This window comes from Apis dorsata, unplaced genomic scaffold, assembly GCF_000469605.1.
Source record: "Apis dorsata unplaced genomic scaffold, Apis dorsata 1.3 scaffold_534, whole genome shotgun sequence".
NCBI lineage: Eukaryota > Metazoa > Arthropoda > Insecta > Hymenoptera > Apidae > Apis > Apis dorsata.
The window spans coordinates 4,318-20,495 of NW_006263756.1; the positions used below are offsets into that span (position 1 = coordinate 4,318).

A 16,178-nucleotide genomic window follows, 5' to 3' on the forward strand; every position below is an offset into this window, starting at 1 on the left:
AAATAAAATAAAATGATACTTATTAAATTGACAATTATTCATTGACAATTATTAGAACATTTAATCCTTGTAGACAAATATATTTTTATTTTACTTCATTAAGCAATTTTAATTGTTATGTTCACAACTATTTATTTCTTTCCTATTCTAGATTCTCAAAAAAATTAAAAGAAATTCTTGAGACTTATTGAGATCTCTATTTTACACAATTATTCATTTAATGAAATATAATATTTAAAAGATTTATCAGCAAAAATATAAATTTTTTTAAAAGAATTCAAAATTTTGTTTCGCACACAGAATGTTCATGGATGATTATATTCATTTAAAAATTCAAAAGGACTTGAAAAATCTAAAGAATAAATTTCACTTCACACCTTCTCTTATTTTTTCTTTAAAAAAGAGTGCAATAGAACAAATTGTAAAGAAAAGGAAGGGAGAAAAATGGCAAAACGAACCGTTCGATCCCAGTCCAGGCCAAAAAGAAAGATGGCGAAATTCGGGAACGGAAATGAGTTCGGCAACCACAGAATCCTTTAGAACGGAGTCAGAGTCGTGGCACGTTTGGAACGATCTTTATCGTTGGTAGCGTCAGACCGTTGAAAGCTGGCCCTGAAATATTTATAAGCTGTACACGCTCGTAAATTACGACGGATTTCGAGGGGGAGGCTTTCCACGGATATCATGTTCGGCAGTTTAATTTTTCATGGACGGGTACGAAGGACAGAGGCGAGTGGCCGCTAACTAAAAGCGTGATTAGAATCTTATTGAAACGTCACCATCTCTTCCCTTCGATCCATTCTATTTCTATTTTCTCTTCTTTTATTCCTTTTTCTCCTTTTTGCATGTATGCAGCAGGAATACATTGAAACTTTAAAAGGACAAAGCAAAAAAATATTTTTTTGATTTAATTTTTAAATTTATATTAGAATATTAAACTTTTCTTAGGGAATATAAATTTATTTTTGTTTGCTTCTGATAATGTTTGACTATCCAATATTGATCTAGATTTATCCCTTGGGTACTTATCACTTTATAAGATTAATAAAACTAAAACTTTTAGATATTGTAAATCCAAATTAAACTTTATCCAAATTTAATTAGCAACTATGTCTCATTTGGAATGTTATCTATTTGCAATTCTATCAACAAATCAGTATATTTTTTTTCTATTAGCTTTATAATATATAAGTATCTTTATTTTCTGGACAATTAACAATTCCTTCATTAATCATGTATATAAAATCAATAAGCTGTTTATATAAATACATATAATATACAATATAATATTTCAAATAAAAAGTATCGGAAATATGTAATTATTGAAATAATATTTTTGAAATAAATAATTTTTGAATTTTTATTTTATATATATTTATATTTTATAAATATAGATAAATTTATATCATAGAAAAAAAATTTCTTTATGATATATTAGAAATAATATTTGAAATAATATTGACATATTGATATATTGATTATATATTTCAAATTATTTCTTTTATGGTTATTATTTAACAAGAAAAATATTAACTAAGAAACTAGATAGAACACATTTATAAAAATTATACGAAAGATAAATTTCTCATCATATTTTCTGATTGATGCATAAACTATTTATGAATATTAATTCATAAAATTTCTTAATAATATAAATATGTATAAAATATACTATCGTAATTGTTTGTGGAATAAAATTTCATAAAAATATTATTTAAATATTTCATTTCATATATAATAAAAAAAATATTTATTTCAATCAATTATTTCAAGTCTATATTAATATACGTGCAATTTATTGAATATAATATTTATTGAAAAATATTTATTGAATGTAAATTCTAATTTTATTTCTTTTTTATATCAGTTATAAGCGTTTAAAATTGATCTAGATTTATCTCTTTGATGCTTGTCACCTAAAAGATAGGATTAATTAAACTAAAATTCTCGGACATTAATACAAAGATTCAATTTAATAATAATAAATACAACAATATATATATATAACAACAAATATATAACAACAAAAATTTAATAATTAAGATTAATAATTTCAATAATATTTTAATCAATGCAGAAACAAATAAATGCAAATTAATCATATCAGACAAACAAAGAAATATACTTATACAATATTTCTATTTTATTATCTTAAATATTCACAATTTTTTATACAATGATTTCTGATATTATAAAGATATAAATATTTATAATTATGAATAATTTATAAATATTTAATCGCCTTCATTCCAATGAGTTTATTAATTTTCCATTATAATTAAAAACATGTGATGAGCTTAAAAAGAGAAAATAGGGAAAAAAAAATGAAATTTAGGGTTGAATTCATTATCCACCATCCGTGTTGCTTATGGACACGAAGGAGAGAAGTTATTAAAAAAATTTCCATAATATTCATCGGTCAGGATTTACGTTTTGCCAGCTGTTAAATCCTGCCTTGATTCTAATCGTGGTCAAACAAACGTCGAGACAAGAGAAAAGAGGACGAGAAAGAGGATGAGTGGGCTTAATTAACGAGATTCGAGATATTAGACTGATTGCAACTTTGTGAGGGAAAGAGAAATCCTGGAAATTGAATACAATTTCTACGTGTTTGTGTTCCAACTAGATTGGATAGTTACTCCTATTTTTTTTTTCCTTTTTTTTTTCCCCCCTCCCCTATTCTCTTTTGTGGGGGGAACGAACAAAAGAAACGGTTCTGGAGTTATGACAGCGTAAAAATTTTTCGACCAAGCTTAATTACGACGTCTGATGCAATTCGACCAATCGAATAGGCGGAAATTGAAGTTTAGCTCGTAGAAGTAAGTTTCATGGTGAAGTAAACTGATTGCGCTCTAAATTTCGTTTTTATTTTTCGAACGGTTGTTTACTCTTTTCTTTCTTTCTTTTTTCATTTGATTGCAATTAATTTTAATTCATTTTAATTTTCTGATTGATTCAATACCGGGATCGGATTTTCTTTCGTTTTGCGACTGCAATTAAAATACTCTCGACATGTCCTAGAAAATATTTTATAATTCTTTGGATAGTTTAAATCTACAATTAGTAATTTTAATGATGAAAATTTTGAAAATATTGATCAATGTTGCTTATTATGCAAGAATAAAATTTGTCTGGAATTTAAATAAAATTGCGTGCTACAATTAATAAGAAAATTTAATTTAATTTTTATTTATTTAATTTAACTTGAAAATTTAATTTGGATTTTGTCAGTGTTATATTGTCAGGATATATTTCAAGCGAAATGTATTAAAGAAAAATTAAAAATAATTTTGTTGAAATGAAAGAATAATTTGAAGATTTATTTCACGTCATAGCGATAGTATTTATTTGAGATATAGTAAATGAAATTATTAATTAAAATAATAATTTTTTAAGACGTATTAGAAATTATTTGAAACAATATTTACTGAGTTTAAGCTTGGATTCATTATTTTAAATATTTTTTAAAATAAATAGAGAAACAATTACAGAGAGAACAATATCAGAAATAATAAATTAAGATATGATAAAAAGAAATTAATAATATCGAATAGCTTATCAAAGAATAAACTATTTATATTGTTTGATTAATAAATGAATATTTGCAATTATTTAGTGTTTTTTAGCGAATTTCATCAAAATTATATTCAAATATATTTCATTATATGTATAGTTAATTATATATTATTTTTATATTATATTATATTTTATATTTTTTATATTATATTTTTATATTTAATTATATTATATATATAAAATTATATATTTCATTTTACACGATATACTTCATTTGTTCAATTAACAAATTAGTTTTTATCAAAACTAATGAAAATTATGATTTAAATAAAGTTTTGTGAGTAGTGCATAATATAATAATATTATATGTAGCAATTCCTTTTTTTAAATAGAATATCATTTTCAATTAATATTTGAGGTTTCAATATTTTTTAAAATATAACTTTATAATGATACAAAATAGAGAAATTTTGAATGAGAATTGAGAATTTTGTTTAGATTTTAATGTTCATGTTATAAAAAATATTTTCATTTGAAATAATATTTAAAAGATAAAAAAATATTGAGGGTTTAAATAATTGCTCCAATTATCTATCGTGCTTTATATATGCATAAATTTTCTTTAAAATCAAAATTTTTGCATTAGATAAAAAAAATTTCTTGTAATAAATGCATAAAGATTTTTAAAATGATTATATAACAAATTAAATATTTCAAATTAATTTTAAAAAATACATAATTGATACATATAATAATATTTATTATATATTTGAAAAAAAAATATCAAATAAATATTTCAAATAGCATTTTAATATGTTAAAATAATATTTATTTTAACAACAAATTCAAATTATTATTTCAAATAAATCGTATTTAACATAACTAAAGGAATATTTTTATGCAAATATTATTTTTTATTTCAAGTGGAACGTCATTTTTAGAATAATTATAATATTCGAAGTTTTATTTTTTTCATTTTTTTAAGTATAACTTTACAATGATATAAAATAGAAAAATTTTGAAAAAAATATTAAGTTTTATTATAGTATTCCACGATTAGATATTAAATTAATAATGAAATTTCATATTTGATTCTCCGTGATACTATGTAATCCAAAACAATCTACTATTAATTGGGAATACAGAATACAGATACAGAATATTCAAGATACGTCTTCATGATAACAGAGCCAACTACTCTAGGGACGATTCTTGACATTTCTATTACTCGAATATCTGCTAATGCTAATAGAAATTGATACGCGATAGATATATTACAATATTCGATGCTTCGTATCGAGATCGCCTCAGTGGTTCAATTTACGTTTCGTCCTGAAATAAAAAAAAGAAAGAAAAAAGAAAATTGATCAGGATTTATACGAGTCGATTCACATTTGTCTCTCAGAGCATGTACAGTATTTCATCTCTCTGGTTAGAGGTCAAACGAACGGAATGCGTCAAGTTAACTGAGATCCAGATACGTTTTAGCCGTTGGGATGAATCGAGATATCTTTCTCGTGTCTTCCTATATCGATGATCATGAAATTTCATGTGGTCGTTTGATGTAGATATTTCTCTCGCGCAATATATGCGCAATATAATTTAATAATTTAAATGAAATTTCGAAACATGATATATATTTGTTATATATGTATATATTTTTTACAATCGTTGTATATTTCCTGTTTCGAAATTTCATTCAAATTATTAAATTATTCACATATGAATATAATATATATATAAGAGTTCTTATATATGTTCTGAATTATACTGTTTATCAAAACAAACAAAGAGTCTTAATAAATACGAATGTAAAAATCATTAATTTGGAAAATTATATCAAGTCTTTTTTTATTTTAAATTTTTAATAGATTTTATTCCAGATATATGATATCTGAAACAAAGAAATATTAAAAAAATATTAGAAAAATGTTAGAAAAAGATCTTTCAACGCAATGTATATTTATGAAGAAACGTGTAAGTAAAAGTGGTAATCAAAATATAAGGCGAACATATTGAACATATGATGTAAAAAAGTATTTTACAATTATAGTAAAAATTAGTAATAAAAATATTTCGTAATTAATGAAACTAATAGTTTTTAATATTCTATACATATACATATCAATTACAACCAAAATATTCTATAATTATAATTTTTATTAATACAATTTTATTATTTCGTAATTTATATGTATTTTTAAAGAAAGTATCGAATAAACAAAAGAAAAATTTTATTATTTATATAAATATAAAAATAAAATAATATAAAACAGAGATATAAAATGAATGAGATTGTTCATAATTATGAATTATGGAAGTCTTACCAAATATGAGTAATAAAATATAAAAAATTAATGAATATAATGATCTTATCATTTTTCATTACTTAAGAACAATTTAAAAATAATTGCAATGAATCTTATAAATGTTAAATATAGGTCAATTTAATTATGTAATATAATAGATTAATTGTATTAATTAATTGTATCATAATAAAATAATTTATAAAAAATATGTAAGAAAAAAAAGAAGAAATTATAATTTATAAAAAATAATAATAAAGTTTTAAAACAGAATAATTTATGTATATAAATAGTAAATATAAGATGATTTATTATTACACGATTTATCTGATAAAGTGACAAAATATTTCAAAACTCGATTATTCTTTTATATTATTCTTGTCCTTCATATTTATATTTTTTATTTATTTCATATTTTTTCCAAAACTTTTCTAAATCTTCATAGAATATATATAATAATATATAATTAGTCAGTATAATATTTGTTTTATATCTTTCTAATTTCTAATTTCTAATTTCTAATTTCTAATTTCTAATTTCTAATTTCACCGTTTAAGTAAGTTAAATTTCATTTTAAAAGAATATCAATATAAAATTTGAAGTAAATAATCCATAAAAAATATCATTAGAAAATCTACGCTCTACATTTCTATTAAATATACATTTCCAACATATACATTACCAAACATATACCAACATATACCAAATCATTGACTGTGAAATCAAATTGTCCAGGAAACTATTTATAACAGTATTCATAGTGTATCACTAATTAGAATTTCGAATATTGTATTTGTATTTACAGTGTTTTAATACGAAATGAATAGAATATCAAGAGAAAAAAATTTTTATCGTGATATACATCTCGATACGATCAAAAGCTTATTAATTTTATTGTGTTAGAACTAAGAGTTTCTATTCCAATTCATTGACAACATATCATCGATCTTTGATCAGAATCTGTAATTCATTTTCAATTAGAAAATTCTTTCTTATTTATCTTTTTCATTTTTTAGAAAAAATAACATTGTATGTTTCATTTTTGTGTAAAATACATTTAAAAATCATTTAATAAAATAATTAAGAAATTTAGAATAAGGTTTTTTTTTTGTTAAAGATCTTGTTCTCGAGAAAATTTCAAAAATTTTATGTATCTAATTAATACATAAGTAATGCGTGACATCCCAACTTCTTTATGACTGATATTATTTAATAATTTTCATGAAAACTTTTTATATTTAAAAAGATGATATAATAAAGATGATTGTGCATATTGTAAAGAATGATTAACTACATTTATTTATTACAGTATTATATTGTTGAGTGTTTAATGTATTACAATTTGATAATATTCTATCAATTATTTAATTAAATTTCTAATATATATAAAATAAATAATTAGATAAATTCGTATTTTATGAATTTTTAGATTTGATTTCTCAAAAATGAAGCATTCAATGGAATTTTATTATTAAATATATATATTTTATTTTAATGTATATATATATATATATATATATATTTTAGATTTTATTTGTATTAGGATTATAAGGATTTTAATTGATGTTATTTGTATATAAAATGATCTAAAATATAAAAAGAAACAACATTTGGAATCGTAGTTTTTCTAGTATTTAAAAAAAAAAACAATAGAATAATCAATACATGTTTTTCATAAATCACATGAAATTAATAATAATATTAAAAATAATGTAAGAGAAAATTAGAATTTATAAAATTTATAATATGGAATAAATCAGCAATTCGAAAAAATACAAAACATATAAGTTAATTACTTTTTAATTATAGAAATCATTTTTAATAAAGATCATTTAACGATCTCTCGAAATATAATATTCTCATAAATTGTACTATTCTTTTTCAATTTATCTTTTATAACGTTAATTGAACATCATCAAAATGCATATATTTCGCGATTAGAACATATACGTATAACATATGACTATACGAAATCTATTCATCAACCAGTTCATAAAAGTATTTCGTAAATAGAGCAGCCTCTTCTCACAGAAATCCAGCTCGATTTTCTTTCTCACTATTGTCTTTATACCTTTTCGATATACTGTACAATTTAATAATTACTTTTCTCACGAATAATCTCGAACGGTAACGTAAGGTTTTATTCGTAAGGTTAACATGTATGCATATTTCCATCGGAAATATTTCTCATTAGTCTCTTCTATCATATAACTCGTTATGAATTAATCTATCATTAATATTAATATCGCAAAAAAAAGATTTATTTTTCTCGCAATTATTTCCGGTGATAAAATTTCGTTCGTAATATGAGATTGAGCAAAAGTAATAATAAGTATGTAATTACGTTACTAATTCAATGAACATTTAGTTACAACATAAAAGTATCCGAATAATTTGGAGATATTTTTAATTTTTTCTTTTAGAACTTGTAAAAATTTAATTGTTATCATTATTTTATTATTTTGTTCCTGATAAATTTATTGAAAATCATTATTTTATTATTTTTTTCCTGATAAATTTATTGAAAGAAATATTAATATTAACTAAAATATAAAAAAAATCTTTGTAGTATTTTCCTAATTTTTCTTAATTTTTTATTAGAATTTAATATGGATACTCATAAATTTTTATATTATGATGCAATAAAATTTTTATTTTATTAATCTTTGAATAATCACATTATGTGAACGAGTAGATTTTGATTTTTTATAGTCTAATAATCTAAAATCAGATTACTTAATTTATTAAAAATACTTATTTATATATATTATTCATTATAAATCGAAATTTATTTCTTATAATAATATCAGATAAATAGATAATATTTTCGTATAAAACTTTTTGTTTCAAATTTTTACTTTCCTATATATTTTCCATCCTATATATAATAATGTATAACTTATTCGTATCACGAGTGCAATCCGAAAAAAAGAATTTTAAGAAGAGAAAAAGAACTTATCATCGTTCGTTCCATTCAACAAGAGTAATATTAATTGCGAAATCAAAAATAGTTTTTCGAAAGTAACATTCACCCGATGAAATAACAAAATGGAAAACGGAAAAGAGTGAATTAATGAAATTCGTAGAAATCAGGATGCGAGAAAAACGATGGCATCACGATGTAAGTTTTTAAGTTTCGTTCATTCAACTTTTTCAATTTTCGAGCAGAGTGCAGAGCTGTGTCCGATGTACCGTCCTTCAACTTGTCGAAGTGGATACACTCCGAAGAACTTTTCCATCCCTTATCGCAAAACGGAACTGAAACGTTTGTTCTTTCTAGTCTTGAAAGGCATGCAAATTGTATTACGCGGGGAAACTTCGAAGCATTTTACATACATGATCTTTAACTTCACTTGTATTTTTATATTGTTTCGTTCGATACGATAACATAAAATGCGTAATTAAAATTAGATCATACGATTTTTAATTTTAAAAATTTCTATTGCAAAGAAATCATTTATTACATTATATAAACTATTTAAAAAAAAAGAACAAATCATCACGATTGTAATTTATAATAAAAAATTAAATATGTAAAATAGAACTTTTATAAACAAATGATTATGATAAATGATATTAAAAAATTGTAAAGAATTGGTTTTTTTATGATAATGTAACTGATATTTATATAATATCTAAATTTATTTTATTATTTATCTAAAATTATTTATTATTTATTAGTAGATAGTAGATTAGTAAAATAATTAGTAGATAATAATAGATATTTATATAGTACAAATTTATATATATACATATTTATTATTAATTAACTGCTGCATCACATGATTCTTTATTTTATATCGATTTTTCATTACTTTAAATCAATAGATAATTTATTATCAATAAATAATTTTTGAGCATGGCATATACATAAGAAACGTTAAAAATATTTATACTATATATAGTATAGTTAATGATATATTACGAAACAAATTTCTGAAATTTCAAAAAAATATGACATTTCAGGAAAGATCTGTGACAATTACATATGACATTAACATTAAATCTATCATATTTTTCAGAAATTTTTTCAAATCTTTTAAAAATCACAAAAATTAAAATTAAATAAGTTTTTCGATTGAAGAGAGAAGAAATTTATCGAAACAACAAATTTTTTGAAAAATACAAAATTAAAATAAAAATGTTCTCTCATAAATATTGCGAATGAATAAAAATTTGTTTTAGATTCTTATCAAATTCATCCAAATAGAACAACAGAAATATTGCTCCGAACTGTTATCCAACACCTTTTTCAACTTTTAACTTGCGCGATGAAGTTTTTCAAACTTTTTCCCCGACACAATGGAAGAAGCATCGCATCAAAGTCAATCAATAACGAGTCCAAGAACTAAATACAATATCAACAGAATTTCACTTCGTGAAACCAATAATTCACTGGCAAGACAGGGAACCGGCCAGATAGATTTATCACGTTCGAATCGGATTCGCGAGGGCGTCGCTTTATCATTTATTATTGGAAACTCTGTCAGCTCTAACAACTCGATTCTCGATCGCCGAAAGAAGCAGTCATCCCAAGAGATACTTTATTCAGAACGTTTATTTGATTCGTGTTAAAGCCGAAATTCGACTTTGATATTTTATTTAACCAATCTCTCTGTTACTATTGATTACTATGATATTTTATCGATATCTTATGATATCTTTCGATATACCGATGATATCGTTAAGATAGAAGCGACTAGAGTTTCTGTTTCTTTTTATTGAAAGTTATTATTAAAAAACGTAAAAATTAACTAATTATTATTAACTAAAATAACTAATTAAAATTAACTAATTATTTGTAAGTTGAAAATAAAAATAAATATACTTTATTGAAAAATTATATTGTAATTTACTTATGCCATTTCTATTATTAATATCTTAATGATGTTTTGAGTATGTAAACAATTAATCAAATATCGTTTATCCAAAAATAATTATTAATATCTTCAATAATAAATTTAATATAAAAAAATATAAACTTTAATTATCTTTATCTCTTGTAACATATCAACAATGTCAATATTATCAATATTTATCAATATAATCACAATTCTATGACATCTTTCGATCAGCTGAAAGAAAAGAAACGGAGGAATGACGATTTACGTTAGATTTTCTTTTCTTCTGTTCTTCTCGCGATTTCATGTTGCATGAATGAGAGTGGGTCTCAAAAACATGGTTACGTCAATTAATTAAACGGTCGTCGAGCGTAACGCGATTTAATGAGACATCACTGGCAATTACCGAAGTTGCGCGATAACGATTGAACGAAATCGCGAGGAATTTAGAACGGGCGGGACCCTTGGATTTTTCCACGGTCAAGCTGATTAATTGCCAATTATTTCTCTAATTGCATGTTTTGCTCGAACGCGTTTTCTCCTATTTTGTACATTCATCGTGGAGCAAAGTTAATTGGAAAAACCGCTTCGACGACCGAACCGTATATACGTCTTTCTTAACGTTGTTTCATTAGACGTTTGTTTGAACGTTTGTTTCGCTTTATACGGGAGAAAACAATCAATACGAGATAGAATATCGAATTATCCAGGTTGAAGGTCGGTAGAAATAACCGCAGTTAATTTTATTCACAGAAATCCAAGGGGGATTTAATCGATACGCCAACTCTTGACCTGCAATAAGCTATCTGGCAGAGCAGAATTGAAGAAAAGAAAGACATTCAAAATCTTTGATGAAATGTACATTGTATAAGCGAGATAGAAATAATCCAACAAGATCTATTTTTGTAACGTTAAAGAAGATTGCAAGAGAGTACCATTTGCCAATATTTATATCTGTAAATATTTTTATTTATTTTGGAAGAAGTTAGAGTTATTTGTTGAATTCAATAAAGTTATTCATTAACTGAAAAAGTTTTTAGTTTTTTTTATGAATCTTTAGAATCTTCATTATATGAATTAATTGATAAATAAAAATATTCGTGTAAATATATATTAATACTTAAAACAAAAAAAAATGAATATAATTAATTTATAGATAATTTTATATCTTATATCTTTATATCTACGATATAAAATCAAAAGAAGATATTATTAATACTGTAATTGCCTTTTCTTAATGAAATTAAAGAATAATAATGAGATAAGTAAAAATAAAAAATATCAATTGCTTAATGAATTCATGAATATTTAAAAAATAATAAATAACCGTCCACATGATAATAAATTATCATATATAAAGGAGGCAATTTTAACCCTCGCTTATATCTAAACTAATTAATGGGATTTATTTCTTTTACAATAAAATATAATAATTCTGATTGGCTATTTTGAACTATATAAATAAAATAATATATTAAATCTTTTTTTTTTTAAATTTCAATCGATTAAAATCAAGCAAACAAGAAACATGCTTAATTTATTTAAAATTACAATATCCAATAAACATTAAAATGAAACAAAAGCACATTCTTAACATATGATATTAATAAAAGATTATTATATAATAGCAAGAAAATAATGAGATAAGTAAAAATATAAAATATAAAAAATATCAGTTCATAAGATTACAAATTTTTTACTTTTTCTCTTTAAAATTTTCAAAAAAATTCAATACAATAATTATATAATTATTTAAAAAAGTTTAATTAAAATTAAAATTGGAAGATTAATAAGCATATTTCCAATCTGAATTTTTTTTTTATTCAACAAATAAAATATGATAAGGCAATTAAATAAATTGAAGCAATACAATTCTGAAAATTTTTTTAAACAATTACATAACCGATATAAACATTGAATTGAATTCTTTGAAAACAAAATTTACTTACGAATCGGTATTTCATACTTTTCACTAGTCTCTCGTTACTTTATTGCCGTACTATAGTGCACAAATCTCTCTCAAACAGCCCAATAATTCTAACCCAAAACAGACAATGAAGAACATCAGTTAAAAAACAGTGAATTCCTCATCCTCCGTATCATGTTCCAGATTTCCATTCACTCCGCTCTATTCGACAATTTCAGGTTAAAAAAAAAAAAAAAAAGAGGGATGAAAAGACGAGAGCAAAAAAGGGAAGGCTCGAGTGATCGACCATCGATACATAGGTACAATGTACCTCTGCTACGCCTCCTTATATCTTCCTCACTCGCTCGGTGCTCTTTCGGCCATTCTTTCTACTTGCAAACAGAGAGACGAGCACTCTCGAAGCAACCACACTATTTCCGATACGGCCCGGTTGCGCGTGTCATTGTAGATTAACAATTCAACGCGGCGACACGTGCATGACCTATCGGCTTCCAGCGACGGTGACTTCGTGTCACGACGCGCTGCTACCCACGGACGCGTTGTTAATTAATTTCACAAGTAGCACCCGGCCGCGGGAAACGAGGAAGAGGGAAATGGAGACCTCTCGCCGCGGCGGGATTTCTCGAGGATGCGACAACCGTGCCTTGATCTTTGTGGTCGATGAACCGTGTCGAGGGAGACCGTCTTCCGGCTCTTCCGGACCTTCGTTCAGGTTTTGATGAAGTTTCGCGATGAAGTTTAAGAGTGTGAATATTTTTATTTTATTTTTTTTTCTTGGATACATCAAAATTGCTTGTTAAAAATATATATCTCGATTGACTTTTAATTTTAAAGTATATTGTTAAGAATATCGTTTCGATTAATTGTTTTCTATATATTATATTTTTTTGATTTTGCATTTTGACAGAAAAGTTCTTTATTTTAACTTATTATTATGTATTTTTATTACAATTTTTGTTTTGAATGTTAAATAAATTTGATTCATTTATTATATAGCAATTAATTAATTTATTTATTATTCGTATATAATTTTTTTTCAATAAAAATTCGGATTTTTTAATTTATTATATTTAATATATATATATTATAATAATATATTATATATAATTATTATATAATATATATATTATATTATAATAATATATATATTTAATATATAATATATATATAATCTTTGACACGTTATTTGAACTTGCTTGTTCAAGCTTGGCTATTGGCACATACCCAATGTTACTCGTCGAGGTTTGGCAAGTATCTGTGTTTTGTGATTAGCCAGTGTATTTTTTGTTAATAATTCATCAATAAATAAAAAATCTTCAGTTAATCGATGTTTCATCATATTTTGAAATGTAATATATATGCAAAATATAATGTGATTAATTCACATTTTTTTTTTGAAAATTTTAAAATTTATTTTTAATTATTACATATTATGGAAAGATAAAATAATAAAACTTTTTTAATATTTCAAGTAATTTTTATCATTTTAAGATATATCGATAACTTATTTTTCAGTAGTAAAAAATAATAGCACAAATAAATAAAAAGTATAATAAATATGTAATATTAATTACTATTGCAAGAATAAAAGCATTTATTTAAGACATTAATTTTTCGAGAATTTAATATAGATCTCACTAAGGTTATGAATAATATAACCTTTAAAATATCTATGTAAATATCTAAAATAAATTAATAAAAAATTTTTCTAATAAAAGTGAATCAGATTACTGAAATATTGAATTTTTAATTGATTATTGCAATTAACGGTTAAAAATTAAAAATTAAAAATTTGTATAATCAATTAAATTATTTATTAATTTTTTAATGATTAATTTCTTTCATCGATGACTGACAATTTATATTAAGGTCAATCTGCAATGTGCGGCTGTTTTGTTTTGTTACGTATCTTGCATTATGTATATCTCGCATCCTTTTAACAATAATTTTATTTTTCTATTTCTTATAGTAATTTCTGATGAACATACGACAAAAATTGTAAATTGCAACCATTGTAAATAAAAAAAATAAATAATTATAAATAAATAATTATAATTAATTATCATATGCATCAGTCAATATTAAATTAATTCAATGTTTCAATTCTAATGCTAATTACTAGGATTACATGATATTGCAAGAAAAATTTGAAAGTTTAATAAAAAAAAAATGCAATAATACAAATTTAATTTGTTCAATTAGACACATTTTCATTTCTCGAATTTTCCATGAAAATAAATTTGATACTTAATTTGATTTTAATTTTTCTCGAAAAATCTTAGACCACAAAAATTCAACATACGAAAATAAAGCAAATGAAATAGAAAATCCGTTCAGAAATTGCACGTGCATCTGCAATGCGGCCTGGAGCTTGGCAAGAGTCGAACCCCATCTGACCAAACGTTACTTCCCCAGCCTGCGTGTCTCTTCTTTTCCCTTTTATTTCGTTTTCTATTCGATCCTTTCTATTATTCGTAACTGTCTCGCGAAAAGAAAAAAAGGATAATTATGGGATGTTGAAATAATGAAGGAAATTGTAGTTGAATTGTATTCACAAATCGAAACAAAAAGAAATTGATATTTCATTTTGGAAACATGTATGATTGATCAGAATGAAAATTCTTGGAATTCTTGGCAAAATGTCCAAATAATTTATATTATTGGATATAAATGTTATCTATTTGTTTCATATCAATTTTATTTTTTCTCTTTATATTTATTCTTTTATCTAATCTTTCATAAATTATTCTATGTCAATATTTAATTCTATGTCAATATTTCAATATTTTTTTTGATCTTTCTTTTTTCTTTGAATATTTATTAAATAAATTTTTTAATTCGTAATTTTTGAAGGATATGCAAACAATTATTAGATTGGTGCATATAAAATATCCAATTTCACAAATAAATATTAATGTTAAATAATATTTTATGAATTGTTTTATATACAAAAAAATAAATTATATATATATTATATAATTATGATTATATAATTAAATTATGCTCCGAATATAATATCAAATTCAAATTTAAAGTTAACATAAAAATTCATAAACAAACAATTTGTAATTGATATGAAAAATTAAAATTACCAAATATAAAAAAAATAAATCAAGAAGTTATTGATCAAATATTTTAATAACCAAATATTAATTAATAATTTTAACTTTGTTTTTCGATATATTAAATTTGTTGAATTAAACTTCAAATAACATTCTTTTCAATAAAACTATAAAAAAAATTTTATTAGATTTCATTTATAATTATCATAAGTTAGAAATTCGCTAAGAATTTATTAAAGATAATTTCTTTTGAAATTTTCTTTTCAGGAGATTAGAAATGAAATAATTGATTAAAGATCTTCTAGTAATTTTCTCATTCTATGAAATATGCCTATATTATTTCTTTTTTAGAGAATAATTTTAAGATTTAGTGGTATTATTATATTATGACTCATTCACAACGACATAAAACATGAAACACGCGTCATTTTTACATAAAATAAGCATCGTAAAATATGAGGCCTACGATTCATCTGACGTGATTCATGTTTCTAGAAAAAGAATCTCTCTCGATGTTTAACCTACA

At 23.2% G+C, this 16,178-nt stretch overlaps 1 long non-coding RNA gene across 1 annotated transcript in view; it reads right to left on the reverse strand.

Moving 5' to 3' along the window:
- Window positions 1–372: 372 nt before the first annotated feature.
- The window catches only part of LOC102678179, a 285,716-nt gene continuing 269,910 nt past the window's right edge, over window positions 373–16,178 (reverse strand). The window contains exon 4 of the long non-coding RNA XR_004151227.1: window positions 373–612. This is a non-coding gene — a long non-coding RNA (uncharacterized LOC102678179). The remainder of the gene's footprint in view (window positions 613–16,178) is intronic.